Source organism: Rhinatrema bivittatum, chromosome 1, assembly GCF_901001135.1.
Source record: "Rhinatrema bivittatum chromosome 1, aRhiBiv1.1, whole genome shotgun sequence".
Classification (NCBI taxonomy): domain Eukaryota; kingdom Metazoa; phylum Chordata; class Amphibia; order Gymnophiona; family Rhinatrematidae; genus Rhinatrema; species Rhinatrema bivittatum.
The window spans coordinates 415221831-415244943 of NC_042615.1; the positions used below are offsets into that span (position 1 = coordinate 415221831).

At 47.9% G+C, this 23113-nt stretch overlaps 1 protein-coding gene across 1 annotated transcript in view; it reads right to left on the bottom strand.

Annotated features, from left to right (window-relative positions):
* LOC115092154 (translational activator of cytochrome c oxidase 1) overlaps positions 1-23113 on the bottom strand; it is a 100685-nt gene that overhangs the window by 14069 nt on the left and 63503 nt on the right. The gene's annotated exons all lie outside the window — the stretch shown is intronic.

The following is a 23113-nucleotide window of genomic DNA, read 5'->3' on the forward strand; positions in this document are numbered from 1 at the left end:
AAATAGAACAGGAGACCTGAAGGGAGGCTTCAAATGAAGCAGATCACCCATGAATTGTACCACTAAAAGCTGTACAGAGATGGGTTTTCCTTCTATATGCTGGTGATAAGTGCCAATTGCACAAAGGTAAGTTCTTACTGAGATAGTTTTGAGACCAGATTTGGACAAAGCCACAGAGAAGCCAACAATCGCTTTGAAGGAGCTATAGGGTTCAGTGGCTGAGACGAGTGGAGGTGCACCAATCAACCATATCAAGAACTCTGCATACAAATGGCCTGCATGGGAGGGTGGCTAGAAAGAAGCCATTACGGAAGAAAAACCTAATCACAGAAACATAGAAATGAAGGCACAAAAAGACCAACGGTCCATCCAGTCTGCCCAGCAAGCTTACGGTAGTTTCTGCCGTGCCATACGAGTCCCCCCCATACTTATCAGTTTCCCAGACCATCAAAGTCGGGGCCCTTGTTGGTTGCTGTTTGGAGTCCAATGCCCTGTTACCTCCTGCCATTGAAGCAGAGAGCAATGTTGGAGTTGCATCAAGAGTTTCAGGCTTATTGGTTAAGGGTAGTAACAGCCGCATCAGCAAGTTACCCCTATACTTGTTTTCCAAGACCGCCACATTCAATGTCCTTGTTGGCTGCTGTTTGAATCTAATTCCCCTTTTCCCCCTGCCGTTGAAGCAGAGAGCAATGATGAAGTTGCATCAACAGTATGACAGATGAATCCAGAACCAGTGGGATGTACCCAAGCTACTCCCTAATAAGGTGGGAGGCTGCTTGCGGTCCAGTCAAAACAGCACATGCAAAGGTTGCATCCTCTCAGGCCTGCACATCCAGAAGATAATACCACAGCTTGGCAAATGTCGATGGGAAACAACAATCTAACTTCTGCCCATGACACTGCCTGAACCCTAGTGGAATAAGCTCTAACCTGACTAGGTAATGGCTTTTCAGTATCCACATAAGCAGCCGTGACTACCTCCTTAATCCAGTGAGCTGGTTTGCCCTGTCTACTTAATCCAGTGAGCTGGTTTGCCCTGTCTACTTCCACCGTGTCTACTTCCCCCGTGGAAGACAAACAGATGATCCATCTTCCGGAAAGGTTTAAAAACCTCCAGATACCTCACAATACGTCTCTTGACAACCAAAGGGTTGCAATAGGTGATATTTCTCCGGCATCTCTTTTCCAATCCAGAGACGGTAGTGAAAAGGACTGATTCAAGTGAAAATTTGAGACTACTTTAGGCAAAAAGGAAGGAACAGTACATAGCTGTATCGCCCCTTGAGTTACTCGAAGCAACAGCTCCTGGCAAGACAGGCCTGTAGCTCGGATATTCTACGTGCAGAACAAATCGCCACAAGAAATGTCAGCAACCTCAAGGAAAGGTTATGCAATGGTAGAAATGTAGGACCCACTAAGAAATCCAAAACTAGATTAACCCTTCATAAGGGCACGAGTAACTGCAAGGGTGTTACGATCCCCCCTGTTGCTGCGCTACAGGAGGTATCTTACCTTCCTCCCGGAGGCCGCTGCAAAGCCAGGGCCTCTCCTGTGCACCATCCGGGACTTGCTCCAGGGCCTGGGAGGTCTAGCTGTTCCTGTGGCCTGCCTGTGGCTTGCATGCATGCGTTTGGACTTCCTGTTTGGCGACGCCCTTCTCCTAGGGGCCGGCCCGCAGCTCTCTACCCCACTTATAGGGCCAGCGAGGGGCGGTCCTGGCAAACTCCTCCCAGGGAGTTGCCTACAACCTCCAGTATATAAGGACTTTCTTGTCACTTGCAACTTGCCTTCGGATCGGGCTCTACAGTTGCCTGTAACCTCCTTCTTGATCCAGGTCCTCCGTGGTCTGCCTTGTATTGATGGCTCCTTGTCCTGTCTCTGTCCTGATGTCGGCCTTCGGATTGAGTGCTACAGTTGCCTGTACCTCTTCCTTGATCCAGGTCCTCCATGGTCTACCTTGTTTTGATGGCTCCTTGTCCTGTCTTATCCGGATGTCTGCTTCCTGATGTTACTGACGTCTGCCTTGATGTGTTCCTGATGTCCTGATCCAGTTCCGCTTGTTCTGCCCTACGTCCTGTCTGGCTCCTGAGCCTTCTGGCCTGTTGGGCCCTGGAGTGGCCAACAGGTGGGATTCTTCCCTGCGCTCTGGAGCTTCCCTGCCTGCCAGCCGAAGGGGCTTCGGAACTCAGTATCCCAGCATCGGAGTTCCTGCTCGCCTGGATCTTCCCTGCGCTCTCCTGTTCTCAACGTGGTCCGCGACCAGCCTTCCTGGGCTGTGTAGGGCACGTATGGGACGGGGTGGTCCGCGACTCAGTCCCGTGGGTGGGCTGAGTAGGGCGCCCTCAGGGACAGTGCCCGTGTCTCCTTCCAGCCCTCATCTTCGATGTCTGCACTAGCCTTTGTCTACGGTGTCTGCACCTGCCTTGTCTACGATGTCTTCAGTGTAAAGGACTCTGTCTGCCCTCGCCTCTGTCCGGCCTGCTGCCCATTGCCGTTCCCAGCAGCAGGTCCGAAAGGGCCAGGAACAGTCGGAGGACCGTTCATCAATCAACTTCCCAGTGTTGGTTGCCATGGGCGTGCAGGTCCGGCTGAGGGTCAGACTCTGTGCCTGCTCCCCTGCTTCTGTACCGGCCTGGCTCACCATGCCTGCCCAGCTCACCTCCCACGGTGTGGCTTGGGGCTCTTCCTTGAGTCCTGCCGTGGCCCAAGGGCTCACCACCCGCTTGAGACGACCGCGCGCGCTCATAACAAAGGGAGGACGAAGATGTTTCACTCCTTTCAAGAAACAGGCCACATCTGGATGAGCCAACAAGGGACCACCATTCATCTGATTCCTAAAACATGCAAGATCAGCTACCTGTACCTTTAAGGAACTAAGGGCCAACCCTTTATTCAATCCATCCTACAAAAATTCCAAAAAGAGTGGGATCTTAACTGAATGATCTTCATACCAAGCCTCAAACATTAGCAAACCCGCACATAGGTATTCTGCTGCCACAATTACCGCAGCATAATACCTACACTTCAGCAAGTGAGCCCTCTCAAGGACCATACCGTAAGACACAATCAAGTTGGATCTTCATGAAGAATAAACCCCTGCCTAATAGATCCCTGTGGCTGGAAACCGGAGGGCAGAGTCTACCAGGAACCTTCGCAGAGCCACATACCATGGTCTCCTGGGCCAATTTGGTGCCACCAAAAGCACCAACCCTCTGTGACTCTCGACCCTCCGAACCATTCTGCCTAACTTGGGCCATGGGGGAAGGCATACAGCAACTTGCCCTCCAGCCATTCCTGCATGAGAGCATCGATACCCAAAGACTTTGGATCTCTCCAGCGACTGAAGAATCGAGAGACCTTCACATTGCGAGAAGTCGCCAGCAGGTCCAGAAACGGAAGGCCATAGTGATCCACTATCAATTGAAATGCCTCGTCTAACAATACCCATACTCCTGAGTCCAGACTCTGCCTGCTAAGAAAGTCTGCTCTTACATTGTCTATTCCTGCAATGTGCGAGGCAGAGATCTCCTGAAGATGCACTTCCGCCCATTCATAAATTGGTCTATTTCCTGCGACACTTGCTGGCTCTTGGTTCCTCCTTGCCGATTGATGTAAGCCACTATCATTGTATTCTCTGACATTATCCGGACCACTCGACCTTGTAATCTGTCACTGAACTGTAAGCATGCCAACCGGACTGCCCGGGCTTTCAGCCGATTGATGTTCCAGAGAGAATCTTCTGCACTCCAATGCCCTTGCGCTTTCAGTTCCTGTTACGACCATCGCTGCTCGACGTCTCCACTCTGCCCTCCTTACCGACTCCCTCTTGCTCAAGTGGAAGGTTGGCTGCCGCGGCGTCATTCTGCCGACTCCTCCCGGCGTCCCCAGAGCGTCCCCGGAGCGGCTCAATGCTGCAATCCGCCATGATTCACAAGAGCCTAAGGGCTGTCCTGTGAGAACACCTGTTACAAGTAAGCAACACTTACTTTCTCACAGGACAAGCAGGATGGTAGTCCTCACATATGGGTGAGTACCGAGCTGAGGATGCCCGAGAGTGCACCAAAAGCACCCAAGATGCGCAAAAGGCGCAATGACGGGGGTGGAATTTGGAACAGAGGGCATCCTGAAACCCGTAACGGGTTGGTGGAAGGATGTTGGGTAGTTAAACCAAAAAGAATAAGAGTAGACGGACTGGCCAAACATGGAGCATGCCGGCTAGTCATATCTAAGCAGTAATGGGCTGCGAAGTTATGGAGAGAGCTCCAGGTTTGCAGCCTGATAAATATGTACAAGCAGCAGCAGCAGCCGAGGGGAAGCTATCGCGGCTGGGACAGACGCAACAGAGTGTGGTTACACACAGTGTTGTAGTGAAATGCTTGCTTGTTGGTAGGAAAAGAGATACAGACCGTCAATTAGGAGGAATAGGTCTGTTTGGCCACTGGAACTCGCAGCTTGACTCTTGCCACAGAAGGAAAGGGTTAGGTCGAATTGCTATGGAGTGTAGTGCGATCTAGATAGAATGCAAGTGCACTATTACTGTCCAAGGAGTGGAAAAACCCTCTCGCTTTGGTGAGAGAGAGGTGTTGGGAAAAATGGGCAGAGTATATTCTGAGTAAGGTGAGATGCAACGTCTAGCTTAAGAAGGATATGTAGCTGAAAACGTAAAACCACTCTGTCACAGAGGAACGCAGGGTTGGATGAGTATGTAACAAGGTGTGTAACTCACTGACCCTGTTGGTAGAAATGACATTTATGAGGGAAAGAATTTCCCATGCCAAACTGTGAAATGAGAGGAATGGAAAGGCTCGAACGGAGAACGCATGAGACTTATAAGCACGAAATATAGGTTCCATTCCGTGACTAGTGAAAATAGAGGCGGCTTGATCAGTGGATGATCCATGGTAAGCTGACTCAGAAGTGGTTTACCGTTAATAGGGTATCCCCACTCCCAAACGATACACCAATTGGAACAGAGGTGTACCTATGTGGAGGATGTCTCGGGAGCAGAATCCGAGGGAGCAAGAGAAGAGAGTGGTGTATGCGTCATGTGGTAAATCATGCCATCTTGAATGGTAGGATTTAGGTGTGGAAGGTTTTGACACGCTACCAGTACTTGAGAGCATCAGTGAGTCTACGATTTGTGACTGACTGGTGAGAAGGCGAATTGGTTATTGGTGTGATAGACCGAGAAGTATGGGAAGCATACTGGTCTCGGCGAAGACATGGGTCTAAGGAATAGTGAACCCCGTCCTGTTTCCGTATTAGAAGAGTGCTGGCTATGAGAGGCAGCGGAAGAGACACATATAATAGGGCCTTGATGGAACAAATGCGCCTATGGGAATGCATTGGAAACATGTGTAGGGAGGAGAATCCGTGCACCGTATGGTTCGATGTGAACATAGAGGGCAAGTTTGGTTGACCTCAGCGCTAGAAGATTTTTCACGCCACGCATGTAGTCCGAGACCATTCGATAGGATGGAACCAATATGGAGAAGGTCTGTTAGTGCGTTCAGTAAGTCTCTTAGATAAGTGGCCCAAGGATGCATAGAGTGAGCAAGGGCCAAGGGCAGAAGTGTGCAGCTTCCTTGCCGAGCAGCTAAGAGGTTGTGCGTGCTTGAGTATTGGAAAGCACATTGTCCCTATGCTGTCTGTCTGTAAGCTCAAAGATTTGTTGCAGAGGCAGTATTGGAAGGCATAAGGGTATAACTCAAGGCTACAAGGTCCAGGAAGTTTATGTGAAACTGTGCCTGGAGCAGAATAGACGCATACTGGTTGAGAAGACTTTTGGTCAAACTTACAACCCTGAGTAAATGCGAGCATGAGCAGGATCAGACTAGGTTTTGGTTCTAGACCTGCAATATAGATGAGGAACGAAAGCGGTTGAACAGCTTAGACCCACTGATAATAGAATTTCACTGAATCTAACCCATAGCAGTTTTGGATCTATGAGGAAAGTGCACAGTGAAAAAACCCCATAGCCTGACAATGAAGAATTGAGGGGCTGAGGTTATGGAAAATGCGTGCAGGGACATGTAGGAATTTATTAGAATGTCTATGCGGTTGCTGGACAGAAAGGTCATTGTGACTGTGGTGTCCAGAAGTGTTGTATAAGGGATTTATGGCAGTGTCAGTAATCCCAGTTAGTAAATGTATAGTGAGTCATGAAGAAGTTAGAGCTCCTTGCATGGACTGACTGTGGTTATGCAGCTGTCCATGCAAGGAAAAACGTGAATGATGATGCACTCCGCAGAGAAACAGCAGTCACCGATAGTGATTCAATGAATACCCCAGTTGCCGAAGCTGGTGCAACCAGCAGAGCTTGGGATTGTAATATTGTTGACTCACCATGAAGCACATAGAAAGATGGTGACGAGAGATACCATTTTACCTGTGCCTTCTGAAGAAAGTTGGTATTTCTCAGGTCCAGGATGGGCGGAGAGTAACCACTTTCTGTTGAAAGAAAGAATAGTGTAATTAAAACTCCCCAACCCCCCCCCTCCCCTCTGTGCTTTGTAGCATCTGGGGGAGTGTACCGGGAACTTTGGTACAAGGTGGGGTGGCCGCTCTGATATCCGGCCAGTTGGGAGACCAGGAGGTGTTCAACTGGAGGGGCTGATGTAATCTGGATATCATGTAACCTCCCATGGAAGCGTGAGCGGTAAAGTCTTACCCGCATTTCTGTGTGCTGTACAAGGAGACATCGAGACCTGTCGTCAGGCTTCGAGGTTGACTTGCACTTGAGGCAGTATTTGCTGGATGTCGTGTTTAGCAGATCAGCGAATGCACCTGGAACTTTGGTTCTGAAGCAGGAACCAGAAGCCAGAGCATTAATCAGTACAGAGCCTCGTTGCTGAAGAAGGGAGGATGCCCTGATGCAATCCCAAAGAAATGATAGAGAGGTTCTCTTGGTATTGTGGCTGACATAGCTGGCATAGCGATATGTGACACTAATACGGTTCTTGGAAGGTACATGACCTAGAACTTTTCAAACCATGTGGCTCGAATTAGAGAACACATCTCAATGGGAATGCCGCAGAAGTACTTACCATCTGACGTGGATCGCCGAAGGACGAGCCGGTGAAGATTGCTGGCTCCGTGGATTTCAGGAGTCAGAGGGAGTAGACACCCATCTCAACTCTGATGCCTGGTATGGTGGCGCAGGTATAGAGGAGACAGGCTGAGCGTGGCTGGCGCTACCTGCCTCCCTGCCGGTCATCCCGACCTCGTCGGCGCCGCCCCGCCTGGGACCCAAGCCCCGCCGACCATCGCAGCCCCAGCCTCTGCCTCACAGCGCTCCGAGCCGCCAGCCCTGCGATCTGACCACGTGGGACCTGCTCAACCAATCGGAGGCCTGAAGCAGGCTACAGGAACTGACGCCCGAACTAAATAATTAAAAAAAGGTAAGCCCTTTAAATCGGGGCTCCTTGTTCCGGCCAGCCCTTTGCCGCGGCTCACCTGCCTCCCTGCCGGTCATCCTGACCTCGTCGGCACTGCCCCGCCTGGGACCCAAGCCCCGCCGACCAGCGCAGCCCCAGCCTCTGCCTCACAGCGCTCCGAGCCGCCAGCCCTGCGATTTGACCACGTGGGACCTGCTCAACCAATCAGAGGCCTGAAGCAGGCTACAGGAACTGACGCCCGAACTAAATAATTAAAAAAAGGTAAGCCCTTTAAATCGGGGCTCCTTGTTCCGGCCAGCCCTTTGCCGCGGCTCACCTGCCTCCCTGCCGGTCATCCCGACCTCGTCGGCGCCGCCCCGCCTGGGACCCAAGCCCCGCCGACCAGCGCTGCACCAGCCTCTCAGCCAATCAGAAGGCACCTATCATCCCTTTAAATTTAGGCCACTCCCGACGGCGTCGCGCGCCCAAAGGAGCGCGACCTAAGGGGCCTGCCCCTTAGCGCGCCCCTTGGAGTGCCCCAGGCCCAGGTCCAACTCTCTGCTCAGAAGCCAACACCTACCCAGGATTCATCCTCAACACTTCCACGCAAGGTGAAACGCCTGTATGAACTGTTTCACAATTAGTGATCTTCCTTAAATACTCTCGCTACTAACCCACTCATAATAGACAGACTCCTCCTCCTCTCGTCGTTGACAAACCAGCACTCTAACAAGTCTCTGAACCAGAAATACAAAACAGCCCTGCTTAAGTTTAAATGCAGGGACCTCCTGGATAGGACCGCTATCAGCAACTGATCAGACAACCCCCATCCACGCTTACGGAGGACAGAGCATTCTACCAGTCAACCAACAAACGTACAAACACCCATTCAGCAATCACCCAAACCGCCCCTCTTTTTAGACAAACACCTTTCCCTCATCCGCCCCTCAGACATCTCTTGTATTCATACAGACTCTCACCAGTTTGTATCCAGTCCCAACCAAACATTTCTCAAACCAAACCTCTTCCAGAACTTCACTCATCATGCTATCTTACAACATCCCTATCATCCACAACCAGAGGAAAATCTCCTTAACTAACTCCACCAACATCATACAAAAAAGAATTATTCCAATCATGACGTCACCTTTGAACCAACTACTAGGCCTCACGCTACTCTCAGTAACCCTCCTCAATGCACAATCTTTAACCAAAAAGACACACATCCTCAATGATTACCTCCTGGATTCCAACCCAGACATCTGTGCCATCACAGAAACCTGGTTAAAAAACTTGGACATTGCCTTAACCAATCAACTACCTATCCAGCTTTATGACATTTTCACTTTCCATAGACACAAAAAGAGAGGAGGCGGACTTCTTCTAGCCACCAAGAAAGAACTCAGACTGACCGCACACACTATCAAGACCGAGTCCAAATTGGAACTGGGGTTAGTCAAGTCAAAACTTCTACAAATTGTATTAGTCTACGCTCCTCCAGGAGTTTTAGAAACGGACCCTTCACCCCTCATAGAAGCCATAGTGAAACATATTAACTCAGACCTACCAACAATGATTATGGGCGATTTCAACCTCCATACAGACGCTATTCCTAGATCGGCGAACTGCGAAGCCCTCCTCACAACCCTAACTGCAATGGGATTCTCTCAGACTATCAACAACCCCACACACAAAGCTGGACACATCCTGGATTTAATATTCATTAACTCTAATTTCATGTGCACTAGAGATCCCACATGTACCCCAATCCCTTGGTCAGATCATTTCTTGATAGAAGCTTCCTTCTCTACATACAAACAGTCACACACCGCTCCGCACCTCTCCACCATTCAATTCAGGAAAGCATGTCCATTGGATATACTCAGCGATGAGCTCTCCAAGGCACTCTCTAACCTGGACCTATCTAATCCCGACTCAGCCCTATCCTCCTGGCAAAAAATTACCGAAGCAGTCGCAAACAAATGGTGCCCAATGACCTCCAAAACAATCAATCCAACAAAAAAGGGAAATCAACCCTGGTTCAACACCGAACTAAAACAGATGAAACAAGACTTACGCCATAAAGAAAATAGATGGCGAAAAACCCCCAACGCATCTACCCTCTCAGCATACAAGGGATACTTACATCGCTACAGGACCTGCATCCTACAAAAAAAAAAAGGAATACTACGCCAACAAAATACATCATTACCAGTATGACGCCCAGGCCCTATTTGCCTACGTAACACAAATCACTAAATCAACCCCGCCACCTATTCCAGACGAACAAGCTCTATCCAAGGCTAATGAGCTCGCTTCATTTTTTCAATTGAAGATTTCAAATACACTCGCCCTCCTACCTCCAAATACAACAACTCTCAAATCAGGCGAGTATTCCAACTCCTTTTTTAAACCCAAGCTTGACAGCTTCGAATCAATCTCCACCAAAGAGATCGAATCCCTTCTAAAAAGACAGAAACCATCCAGCCATCCGGCTGATAATATCCCTTCGAAACTCCTGCTTCTCATCCCTAACACGATCTCAGGACCACTGACAAGTATCATTAACAGCCTTCTAATTCAAGGAAGCTACCCAGACAGTCTAAAAACAGCTTCACTCAAACCCCTCCTCAAGAAACACAATCTAGACCCTAATGTGCTAGCTAATTTCAGACCCATCTCCAATCTTCCTTTCGTTGCCAAAATTACGGAGAAACTGGTAAAAACCCAGCTTTCTGAATATCTAGAGGACCACAAGATCCTATACCCATCGCAATATGGCTTCCGGAAATCACGCAACACGGAAACCCTCCTCATTTCGCTTACAGACCATATTATAATGGGGTTAGACAAAGGACACTCCTTTTTATTAGTTCTATTAGACATTTCGGCGGCATTCGACACCGTCAACCACACCATCCTTCTGGATCGCCTAGAGGATATCGGCATCTCCGGATCAGCCCACAACTGGTTCAAGTCCTTCCTCAACAATAGGACTTTTAAAGTCAATATCAACAACAAGGAGTCACCTCTAATAAAATCAACCCTCGGCGTACCACAAGGATCCTCATCTCCAACCCTCTTTAATATATACCTCCTCCCCCTCTGCCAACTGCTTACAGACCTCAACCTTATTCACTATCTGTACGCAGACGACGTGCAGATTTTAATCCCTATAACAGAATCTATCTCAAAAGCTTTCACCTTTTGGAATAACTGCCTTATATCCATCACTAATCTACTCAACAGCTTAAGCTTGGTTCTCAACGCCTCAAAGACTGAGCTTCTCCTCATCTCCTCAAATGAAAACAATCTTCCTCCACCTTCACCAAACAACTCTCACATCACTTGTACGCATGTTAGAGACCTTGGGGCAATATTAGACAATCGACTAAACCTAAAAAAAATGGTCAACACAACTTCCAAAGAATGCTTCTACAGACTACAGGTTCTGAAACGACTTAGACCACTCTTATTTTTCCAAGACTTCAGGACAGTCCTCCAAGCGCTACTGTTCACCAAAATAGACTACTGCAGTGCCCTCTTCCTAGGCCTCCCCAAATCTACCACCAAACCACTGCAGATGTTACAAAACGCGGCAGCGAGATTGCTGACTAGCACCAGCCGTGGTGAACACATATCTCCCATCCTCAGAAACCTACATTGGCTACCAGTGAATTTTAGAATCCTGTACAAATCTATTACCTTAATACACAAAACCATCCATCAGCAACTCCAACTCGACCTGGAAATCCCATTCAAACTCCACTCTTCTAACAGACCAACCAGAGATATTCACAAAGGCACTCTGAAATTTCCCCCTACTAAAGCCATACGCCTCTCTACGACCAAAGACAGAGCTTTTTCAACAGCAGGCCCATCTATCTGGAACAACATCCCTTCAAATCTCAGATTGGAACCCTGCCTCTTAACTTTCAGAAAAAGACTCAAGACGTGGCTCTTTCACCAAGCCTTCCCTGAACCACCAGACAACCACTAGTTTGAGCCTCACCGCCTACTAGGTTTTTTGGCACTCAGCTTCTTGAACAATGGACACTGGCATTTCCAGGTTAAAGCACTTAAGCCTTAACCCGTTCTCTCAGTTGTATCTCTCTATAATTATTCTTCTGCCTTTAGCTTTCTTCCAGCTTGTTTAAGCCTCCAAGTTTTCCATTCCTTGTTGATTGTAACTTTGACTTATTCCTTTCGTTTGTTATCTTTTGTTTACCAGAATTGTTACCCCAGTTTTTCCTTTGTTAAATGTAAACCGATCCGATATGGTTATTTACTATGAAGGTCGGTATAAAAAACTGTTAAATAAATAAATAAATAAAATTTTGTGGAGGGCCACAATCCCCCACCGATGTCGGTGGGGCACGCCTCGGGAACAGGGGAGCCGATTAACAGCTCGTGAACCCGGCTCGATGTCTCGTGACGCCAGTGCAGAATTCTTCAGAACTCGTTCCGGTGTTTCTGGAGCACCACGGACTGCCAGTACGGTGTGGAACAGTGTCGATGGCAGTGGTGATGTTGCTCGGCCCGAGCATTGTCCAGCATTGAGAAGGATAGCATCAATGTGCTAGATGGCGTCGGTGGCGGACGGTCACCGTGTCGGTGATGATGCATGCCATGGTGCTCGGCCCGGTCTTTCCCCAGCGCCGAGATGGATGCCCTCGCTGTCTTGGATGGCGACTGATGACGGACTGACAGCATACCTGCACTGCTCCTGGCACTATGTAGTGTCATAGGCTAATACAGGGCTTTAATAAGAACCCAATGCTTGGAGCACTGTGTTCAGGTGAGGGCATTACATGGCGGTGCTATATCAGTATTGACGGTGTCGATGGCGGCCATGGCAGCCTCGAGGGTATCGTCAAAAATATATATGAAATAACATCGATGACTCGGCCAGAGCAATGATGACAGTGACGGAAGCACTGATGGCATCGGCGTAGATATCTATGGGAATGATGTGGCATCGAATAATCGAAAAAACATCGTTGGCATCGGAAAAATGATACCGGCATCGGTCGATGACCGCATCGATAGGAACGTCGAAGACACCGATGGAAACTATGTGGGCATCGAGGGCATCAATGTATGGAGGCGGGGCGCCGACGGCATCGACGGCATGGCCACGGGCGTCGACGGTATCGATTGGATCGACTCTGGCACCAATGGCGTCCATGGCATCAATGCCATTGACTTGAGCATCGACGGCCATCGAGGGAATTGATCCGGGCATCGACGGCCATCGATGGAATGGACCCAGGCATCAATGGCATCAATAAAATAAAGGATGGCATCGATGGAAATGACCCTGGCATCGATGGAAGTGCCCCGGGCAACAGTGGCATTGACCCGGGCATGGATGGCACCGACGAGACAAGGTATACATCGAAGGCATCCATTCTGGGCAATGATGGCACCGATGAAACCCAAGGAAAAATCAGTGCCATGGATGAAAAACATGGATGGCACTGATAGAAACGATGCAGGGACTGATGGCATCAGTGGAGGGAGGGGTACCGATGGCATCTAAGAATCCAGGACGGTCTGAGGGGGTACCGACAGCAGCGTTGGGGCATCGACTGCGCGAGGGTACAGAGGAATCGAAGGACCTGAATCAACAGGGGCCCTGGCGGCAACGGAAACTGTGGAAGTCCCTGTCCCACTAGCACTAATAACCAGGCAGAATGTCACAGAGGGACACTCGCAGGCTATGCGTGTCTAATTGAAAACATAGGGAGAGGGAAGGCTGCAGTCGGTTGGCAGGCCAAAAAGGTGACAGGAACTGAACAAAAAAAATAGGGCATAGTACTCACCGAACGTCGAATAAACGTACCCGAAGGGAGACCCGTGCAGGGAAAAGTGTTTGTGAAGTAAAAGTTAAAGTGTTTCCGTAAGGAAAAAGTATTAGAATTTCTCACAGAGCTCCTAACCGCTATGCTTACTGCAGAGCGGAAAAAAGAAGACTGAGGGAGACACCTGTGGCTCACAGGGATAACTGCAGGCTTGAGCATGCTCAGTGCACTCAGTGTGCCAGTATCAGTCAAAGCTTTGTAGAAACTTTGACAGAAAAGTTTTCCGTACAGGGCTCCATCCTGTGATGTCACCCATATGTGAGGACTACCATCCTGCTTGTCCTGTGAGAAATATAAGATCTCAGAAATCGCTAACTATCGAGTTAGCAAGGACCAGTTTCGCACTCTCCTAGCTACTCTGCCTCCTCGGGGGCCTCACTCTCTCTTTGTTTTTCAGGTCACAGTCAGGAACCGGTACTCGCTCCTCGAGGGCCAATCTTCCCGGACTGGTTGCCTGGAAGTCATTGCTGCCTACTACACCAGTGAGTTACCATCTCTCTCTCAGAGCTTTCACTGGAACCAGGTACTCGCTCCTTGAGGGCCTAACTCATTCCAACACCTGGACTACTTCTAGAGACTATTGTGTGAGTGTTACTATCAAGGTTCTGTTCCTGAACTCTGCATACCCTGCCTACTCACTATATTCAGTTTCTCTACAGCTCAGTTATCCAGGATCGCTGTTCCAGTACCTGAGGGACTACAGCCCTGCTGGGCACTTCCAGCTCACTACTGCCACCTCTGGTGGTTCAATATACTGTTTAATAAAAGAACTAGTGTGTGTCTGTCTCCATACTCTGAGCCGAACCGGTGGTCCCTCTCGGGATCTTCCCCCGGGGACATGGTCATCTGCCACCGCCCCAAGGATCCACCCACAACTACCTCAAAAACCAACAGTTCCGGACAGTGAGCTCCCCAGCCCTGGAGGCTCACATCCTTGGTGAGTACTAACCAGTCCAGTGATTTTAGGGAAACTCCCTTTCTTAGATGATTCGCTTGTAACACCACTGTAGTTGAGAGCAGACTTCCTTCAGCAGACGGAACCAAATCAAATAGTCCTGAGACTGTGGGCTCCAACGAGACAGCATGGAACGCTGAAGAGAATGCATATGCGCCCTCACCCATGGAACCACTTCTGGGTCGCCGCCCTCAACCCGAGCATCTGTGGATAGGACCACACTGTTGGGAGTATTGTGTTCGTCAGTTGACGCACCTGCGCCAACTTCTGAATACGACCATCCAGCAGGAAAACCCTGCCCTGCTTCATGTCAAACCAAACACCAAGATACTCTAGCGACTGACATGGCTGAAAACTGCTCTTGGCCAGGTTCACTATCCAACCGAGCTCCTGCAAGGAGATAGCCTTGCATGTCACTAGGAAGCTCTCTTCCAGAGTCTTGGCCTGAATCAGCCGGTTGTCCAAGAATGGTTGTACCAGGATCCCATCCTCTCAACTCTGCTGCCACCACTGCCATAACCTTGGAAAAAGTTCTGGGTGCAGTGGCAAGACCAAAAAGCAGCGCTCCAAACTGATTATGATGTCCCAAAACTGTAAATCGCAGAAAACATTGGTGCTCTAACTGGATTGAAATATGCAGGCACACCTCAGACAGATCCAAGGAGTCAGAAATTCCTCCGACTGCATGACCATTATCACTGAGAGCAATGTTTCCATGCAAAAATGAGTCACCCGCAAATGATGATTGACCCCTTTGAGGTCCAGGATGAAACGAAAGGAGTACGCCTTCTTGGGCACAAGGAAATAAATGGAATATCGACCTGTATTTTCTTGAGACATGGGCACTATGTAAAGGGCCTTGACAATGTACACCCCACTGCCTGCCTCTTCTGCAGGGTGTGACAAGGAGACACTATGAACACATCCTAAGGAACACTACAAAACTTCAACGCATATCCATCTCATATCTCCTCCAGGACTCACTGGTCTGATGTGATTTCGACCCACCTCTGATAAAAGAGAGAGAGAGGTAACCCCTATCTCCTGTTCCCAGGGGTGGGTCGGCAAACCTTCATTGGGAGGCTTGGGAGGTTCTGCTACCCGAGCCTGCACCCCATCTAGGCTGTCTGGGATGAAAGGACTGATACCTACCGAAAGGCAGAGTCCTCTGTAGGATCGAAAAAGCTTGGATCCCTTAACATGATCTCTCATGCCAAAAGGAGCGTGGCGTCTGCTTCTTATCCTCCGGCAATAGAGGAACCAGGGACTCAATCCACTTATTGGCCAGTCTCTCTAACTCACTTCCAAACAAGAGCGAGCCTTTAAAGGGCAATTTCATAAGGTCAGCCTTGGAGGTCGCATCGGTCGACCAATTTCTCAGCCATAACTGATGCCTGGCCACTATTACCAAAGCCACCCTGCTGCGGACCAAACTGCAGCCCGCATCTGCCAAAAAGGTGGCTGCTGGCTGCATAACTGCCCTGGAATTCACTCCAGGTTCATCAACCTCCTGAGAGAGAAGTAAACAGGAGTGAGCCACCAGGAAACAACAAAAAGCTATCTGCAACATCATTGCAGCTGCTTCAAACACTTACTTAAGGATGGCCTCAGTCCTTCTATCATGTGCATCCTTCAGGTCCACTCCTCCCACCACGGGGATAGTCATAAGCTTGGAAATGGCACACACAAGCTTGGAATGGCACACATAAGCTTGAAATGGCACACATAAGCTTGGAAATGGCACACATAAGCTTGGAAATGGCACACACGTCCACTTTCAGAAAATGCAACCGCTTTCTCACCACTGGATCCTTCCAAAACTCAACCCCCTTTGAAATTAGCCTCTGGGGCACCTCACTCAAGATCAATCAATTCTTGAATGGCCTCCATAACGGAAGAAAAACAAGAGATTTTACGCAAAAAAAATCCAAAATGGGATTTTTCTTTCGCTCAGACAGGGAATCTGCCCCAGGTACTCCCAGCATCTTTAATATGTGGGAAATAAGAGTCGGTAACTCATCTCTGTGAAAGAACCACAACATAGTCCTATATGGTTCCAGTCCTGGAAGAATTTCCCCATCCTCCAGAGAGTCAGGATCAGCATCATCATCCATGCCATCCGGATCCCTATCGGGAATACTTGCTGCCGATCTAGGTGTACTTCAGCGCTTAACAGCAGTACCGGGCAAATGAGAGGTCACCACCTGCGACTCTGACCTGGCAAGATTGGTCAAGGCTGAGGAGTTGCGCCTGAAGAAAGGATTGAAATCCTTGAAAAAATTCCACCCAAGAAAAGGCAAAAGGATCCATGCCAAAACCAGAAGGCACCTATGCTGTGCCCACTGAGATACCTTTCCCCGCTGATGAACTAGTTAAGGGAGTTCTAAGGTCAGATGCCCCTCCTCACATGTCCTTACCCAGGCCCTCATTAGGCTGGGAAGAACTGGGCTTAGCAAAATCAGAAGAAGGTAATTCTCCCTGAGCCTCTAAGCGCTGGCACAAGTTAGAGGGAACGGCAGGCTGAGATGCCCGAATATGACAGACATCACAGAGGGAGAGGCACTTAGGTTTCTTAGCTATAGGCGCAATCAGTTTGTCAGTATGCTTAACAGGCGACTGAAAGGTGTGCATCCAGCTGAATTCGCACTGTAAAATATATGTGTCCAAAATTTTGGCGTCCCAAACTTGTGCTTGATGAGTACCCAAAAAAACTGAGCACCCTTAATGCAACCCAAATTGTGTGTACAGGTAAGCGCTACCACCTGGACACCCAAGCAACCATCCAACTAAGCATCCAAAAACTGGATGCACAGCCAAATACACTTGCACAAACCAAGTCCTGAAGAAAGCAGCCTAACGCACAGGAAAAATGTGCGAAAACGCCGCTGCGGCCTACCATGCGGCGCACAGAGAAAAGCCTAAGAGTGATGCCTAAACCAAAAGGGTTGCACAACCCTCAAAAGGCTCCCCACATCCCTTAATCTTCCTAGGGGGCGGCTAATGGACAGTTAAGGGGGGGACAGCTGTGGGGAGGGGGGGGGGGGAGAGGGCACATACCTTCACCTGCTGCCTTTCAGCTGTTTTAACAGCTAAGTCTACACCAGCTGACAAAACCAACTACCAGACCAAGGCACTCATCTGAGGGACCACGAAAATCACGTCAGGAATTCTCAACTGGTGGAGGGACCATTTGGTATCACTGCAGGAGAGCGGGGCGAATTAAATAGTCTTCTTTCTTTCTCCTTCTAAAACTTGAAGCAATTCCCAGTAGGAAGATGCATATCCACCATCTGCTGGAGACAGAGAATACTGGCAGGCTGTCACTGCAGGAGTATATATACTATGATGTCAGCTTTGCTCTGTCTCCGACTGCTGGTAGATGTGCATAACCCACTGGTTCTGGATACTAAGAAAATCTTACTATTCCTTTCATAATATCAGCTGCATCCAAACCTCGTGAACTGTTTCGAATTGCCAATTCTTTATCTGCGATCCCTCCTCAAAATCAGGTTCAGCAGTCCATGCTGAGTTACAATAGCTTTCCACAATACTTTCACAATGAAGTAGAACAACTGAGCACTTTACTTCTCTCTGATTCTAAGGCACTTGATATTTGAACTTAATGACAATCCATCATGGGTTACCACTGCCAACTGAAGTCCAGCAACTAATTGGTAAATTGAACGACAATTATTACCTATTAAATAGTTGTTTGACAGCCCTGATGAAATTACTTTGGATTGATGTGAGTAGCTTTATTTCCTCTCTTATTAATGCAACTTTGACTGAGGGTTAAGTTATCTGATCTTATTAAAACAGCATTTGCCTGCACTGTCTTGAAAAGAGTTGGTCTGAACCCCTAGGATCTTGCAAACTATTGTCCATTTTCATTACTACCATTCTTCGCAAAAGTAATCATAAATGCCTGAATGATAGCCTTATTCTCTGCCTGTACGATAGTCCCTGATACTCCTAACCACATTATGCCTTATCTATCTTATCAATGGTATTATATTTATAATTGCTGCCTGCTCTAACCTATCTTTCCAGCTGATTAAGCCCCCAAGTTCTTACTCCCTGTTGAATGTAACTTTGCCTCTTCCACACCATTTGTTGATTTACGTTAGTTGTCACTACAGTTTTTTACCCTGTTCGATGTAAACCGATCCGATATGGTTTTTATCTATGAAGGTCGGTATAGAAAAGTGTTAAATAAAATAAATAAAAATAAATAAATAAGTAAAAGATGTTTAGGTCAGCTACAGCACTTGCTTGATGAGAATAATCTTCTTGATGAAATACAATTCAGATTTTGTGCATGTCATAATATGGAACTCCTCCTTCTTTCAAGTTCTGACATATTTCATCATGGGTTTGAAACTGACACAAATTTTTTTTACTTGTGCTACTTGATATCTTTTTTGTCTTTGATATGCTGAACCATTCCATCTTACTGGAAGGTTTGAGGGTATGGGCATATCTAATGTGGTACTTAACTGGTCTACATCATTTTTGTGCAATTATCAAGTAATTTCTGTAGGCTCCTCTAGATCTGCATTACAAACCGGACTTCCACATGGATCTGCCCTTTCTATAATATTGTTTAGTGTGTACATTTATCCTCTTAGCCAAGTACTTTCCAATCTAGGGGTGGACTATAAATTTTATAAAGACGATATTCAGTTTTATTTGCCTGTCACCACTACTGGTGGCTTGAATAAGATCTCCTAATGCCTGTTCTCTATTAAACCTTGGTTGTCCTATAATAAGTTAAATCTCAACCTGAAGAAGACAGGGCATTTTGCTTGTTCGTTTTCCTTCCATTGCATTTTATGGCACTAATATACTGATGCAATATGAAGTTCTGAATGTTGGTGTTCTCGTCGATTCTACGCTACCACTTCATCCACATATAAAATCAGTTGTCAATAGCTAATTTTTGAAACTGCACATCTTGCAAAATTTCAAGTTGTTTCTTGATCAGTCTGATTTCCAGACTGTAGGGCAAGCATTGATAATCTCTTTCATCGATTACAATATTTCTCTTTACCTGGGCCTCTCTTACTTGGCCTCTAGAGCTCTACAGTTAATATAGAATGCACATGCTCAAATGGAAGCTTGACCATATCATACCTGTTTTGGCAAGACTGTACTAGCTTCCAGTGTAGTGGTAAAGTTTAAGATACTAACAAAAACTTTTAAAGTAATTCACGGTCTGGCCCCATGTTGCTTAAACTCAGTTCTAAAAATATTTCGGCTACCTTGCCCCCTTATTTTCATCACAGCATAATCTGCTTGATGTCCCATCAATCAAGCTGGTGAGACTGGTTGAATCCACAGAATGGCTGTTTTGTGTAGCAGGCCCTCAGGTTTAGAATGTCCTGTCTGTAGTGATCACATCAGCCTCGACCTAGAGGAAATGTCTGAAGACCTATCTATTTAACTTAGCTTTTGATGAATTACTCTGATAAAATAGAGGATTTTCTAACAATTTAAGAAGAGGGGGTAACGGGTTTACTCCTGTAAGGATGTTGGAAGGAGTTGTCATAAGGCATAAACATCCTGAAGCTATTATACTTTTAGACTCTGCATTTCACAGGGACCTGATATTATTAGGGTGGGTTATTTCCATCTCAGTTGCAACATTTGTCTGTGTAATTGAAAGCCGAGTTGTGTGTTTTATGTATGTTTAAATTGTTACCCACTTAGAACTGGTGATACAACAGAAAGAAGTTTCGAATTAAATTCATAAGTTAACTATTCTTATAAATGTATACTGACAACCCACTGTAATATTGTTTATATTAATCATGTTGGTTATTAATTATGTTTATTCCTTGTATGTAACACAGTTTATGATACTTGTTAAGATTTATGGGTATGTGGACCCGTCGCCAGAGGTGTGAGTTGTCACCACCTGTGGGGAGGAGCCCTACAAGCCCACACCATCGGGAGGTGAGGTCAGGCTCGGCAGGGAACTCTGGGTCAGGCTATGGAAAGGTCCTGAGGAGTCAAGAAAAATTCCCCAGTAGACAAGCAAGCTGAAGATAATACCTGGACTGAGATCCCCTTGGGGGAAGGCGCCAGGCAGGCCGCAGAGTGGGAAGGCTTGAGACTGACGTGCAGGAGGTATAGTGGAGAGACACCCCGAGGGGTAGAGCTGCGGAGCAAGGGAGGTGCAGCTGTAGTGATGTAGGCCAACCCGTGGAGCAGGGAAGCCCGAGTCAGGTCTCCGAAGATGACGTATGTTGAAACCAGAGGAGTGGGGAGCACAGACAGTCTCTGTATGATAGAGAAGCACAGCCCCAAGGAGCGGGGAAGTGCAGGCAGTCTTAGTAGCACATAAGCTCAACCCCGAGGAGCGGGGAGGCGAGGACAGTCGCAGTGTGGCAGGAGAGCACTGCCCCGAGGAGCGGGATAGTGCTGAGAGTCTCTTGTATAGTACAAGGATGCAGCCCCGAGGAGCGGGGAAGCGCTGACAGTCCAACACAGCACGTAGGCACAACCCTGAGGAGCAGGGAAGCACTAGAGTAAACTCCTGAGTGGTAAAGGTGTTCCAGGGGGCAGCCCTGAGCAGGGATCCTTGCAGAGTAGGACTTTAGGAAGCGCCAGGCCAGCCCGAGGAGTAGGGGAGGCCAGGAGACAAGGTCCCCAAGAGAGTGCCCACTGGCCCCCGAGTCCAACAGAGTCCAATAGCATAGCCAAAGGAACACAGAGAAGGAGCTAGAAGAGACGTACGGAACTTGTTGCCAAGTCGGCTAGCTGAGGGCGAAGGTGGAGCTTATGTACCTTGATCCGATGACATCAAACAGGGATGCCCCTAAGGCTCCCGCTGAAGAGGCTTCAAAGGATTGCCCGGTGGTGCGCACCTAGGAAGGCCCAGTGACGACATGGGTGGCAGCAGTGTCTCTGTCATCACGAGGAGCCATGGAGAACGCAGTGGTGGAGATTGGCCTGTGCCGCGAGGAGATCCGGGGAGGGCTGCAGAACGGTGGAGGATGTAAGCGTGGTCGCAGCCATCTGTGACCGACGGGCATAACAATACTATTTTGAATTTTGTTTAGAATATGCTATTGTACTTGTTGAGGAGGTTTCTAACCCTGGAAATGTTGACAATTCCCAAATTAAATTAAAATGATGAGGTGTCTGCACAAAAAGCCCTATGGGATGAGATTAAAGTCCTAAATATGCAGAGTAACATATGTATACCCTAGAAGAGAGGAAACAAGAAATAATGCACAAGAAATAAATATTTTTCAATGGAAAGCAAGTTCTAGAAGAAGGAGTTCCAAGGGGGTAGCCTCTGGCGTAACATCAGGAAGTATTTTTTAATGGAAAGGGTAATGGACATATAGAATGCCCCTACTGGAGCAAGTTGTGGAGGCTAAAAAAGAAACTTCCAAAAGGCCTGGAATAAGCATAGAAGAACCTTAGTTGCAAAAAAGTGAAGAAATAGTGGAAGCACAACCTAGTGACACTACAGGCCATGGAAATATCATGGTCATGTTGGTATCAGCAGGCTACAAATTAGAGAGTTGGCCAGGTCTGTTTGGCAGACTACATAGAGCTAGTAGTAATCAACTGGACTTGTATAGTGTTATGGTTTTGAGGTGTTGGAGTCGATTCTTGGGTACTGAGGTGATGGACACGCCCATGGGGAGGAGCCCCATGAGGAACCGCAGTACTAGGCTAGATATACACGCAAACACAGAGAATTTGTATTTATTATACAGCTCGGTGGTACTGCCCCGGGGGGGCAGCAGTGAGGTAACGTAGTAGAAGCAGTCCAGGGGGCCACAGCAGAGGAGACCAGTCCCACACTCGAGTAGATGGTAGGCAGCGCAGGGTAGTAGAGGAAAGTCCCGGATGCAAACTCTGAGCGCTGAAGCTGAGACAGACTGATAAGGTCAGTTACTCACTGAAGTAGATAGCTGTATTGCTGAAGATCCTGGCAGGCAGAAGTAGATCAGTAAGGCACCAGAGTAGGAAGAGCAGGCCTTCGAGGAGCGAGTACCCGATATCCCAGATAGGTACCTGTAAGAGAGCATAAGGGCCCCCGAGGAGCGGGTACCCAGGTTAGCGAAGAATTACCCCAAAGGGCAGAAAGAAGGCTTCCTGCGGCAGCTAGGAAGCGGCAGAGCAGCTTAGACCGGAGGCATTCCAATACTTGCTAACTCAGTTTCTTAGCGAACGAAGGGCAGGCTAAATACCCAGATGTCGTGACGTCACTCAGAGGGACACCACTGAGGTTCCCACCATGACATGGATAAAGACGTGGGTGGCGTGCGCGCACGCACCCTAGGAGGCTCTCAGGAAATCTATGGTGAACACCGTCGCCGTTGCCATTCTGGGGATACCGGAGAGAGCGGCATGAAGACACAGCAGTAGCCATCTTCCCAAGGCTTGAGGAGAGAGAAGGAAGAAAGGTGAGGCACAGAGGCGAAGCCTTCTGAGACCGATGGACGCAACATATAGAATCAACAACAAACCATAAGAGTGGGGTTCTGACTGCTATACATAAAAATGTAGTGTACATGTTACAATTATTGACAATTGTTAAATTTGCAATTATGTAAATAAATAAAGCTACAGTTCTCCAGAACCAGCCAGATCAGAGTAATAGTTTGGTGGTTGTACAGTACTGTCTGGAAAGATCATGGAAACCTAGAAGGCTGCAGGTTCAATAAACAGCCATGTTAATACTGATAGCTATATAGATTAGAAAGCTTTGTAGTTAGACATGGAAAGAAGGGAAGGGTTCTGCATGAGAATTAACTAGGGGATCTTGTATGCTTATCTTCTCAAGATGATACAGTATAAAGGAGAAAGGTGACAAAACCTGCCTTGAATATGGAGTGATATCTTAAAAGCAGTCATGCTCTATGGCTTGCAGCTAGAATGTATCCTTAGTAGTGTGA